This window comes from Nannospalax galili, unplaced genomic scaffold (assembly GCF_000622305.1).
Source record: "Nannospalax galili isolate Female #2095 unplaced genomic scaffold, S.galili_v1.0 scaffold726, whole genome shotgun sequence".
NCBI classification, from domain to species: domain Eukaryota; kingdom Metazoa; phylum Chordata; class Mammalia; order Rodentia; family Spalacidae; genus Nannospalax; species Nannospalax galili.
In genome coordinates, this window is record NW_008355253.1 from 3944778 (window position 1) to 3945414 (window position 637).

Below are 637 nucleotides of genomic sequence, written 5' to 3' on the forward strand. Positions count from 1 at the left end.
TATACCAGTAATGATTACACCCCAGGTGTACCTACTTGAGAAGGAAGAAACCGCCTTCCTCCTACACAGCCGCCAACAGAAAGAAATCCTCATCCCTTTGCTCGTAAGGATCGGACTTGCACTCTCCCTGGGTGCTGGAAGCACAGTGACGGCAAACCCAGCACCTGGCGGGAGATTTTCTGGACCAGGCAATGGCATCCATGACTGAGAGCCTGGAATCTCTCCAATGACAAATGAACTCTCTCGCCAGGGTTGTGCTCCACAACAGAAGAACATTGGACTTAATAACTGCTGAACATGGGGTGGGTGTATGATATTGGGAAAAAATGCTTTTTCTTTGTAAATGAATCAAATGTTGTTAAAACCAATGTTAACACTCTCAAAAAACTTTGTAATGATCCATTTTCAAAATTTCAACCCACCTAACAATTAGGTTGTTTTAGTAACCCCTTGTTGGCCCTCCAGTAATACTGTATATTATTTTGATACTTACTCATTGTTTTATAAGATTTCTTTCCTGACAATTACTGCCATTGCTAAAATCACTACAAAAATGGGTCATAGTCAATTATCAGACTTTGGATTCTCCCGAGATGAGTTGGCCCTTAGGGCTTGTGATGGCACTTCTCCATTTTCA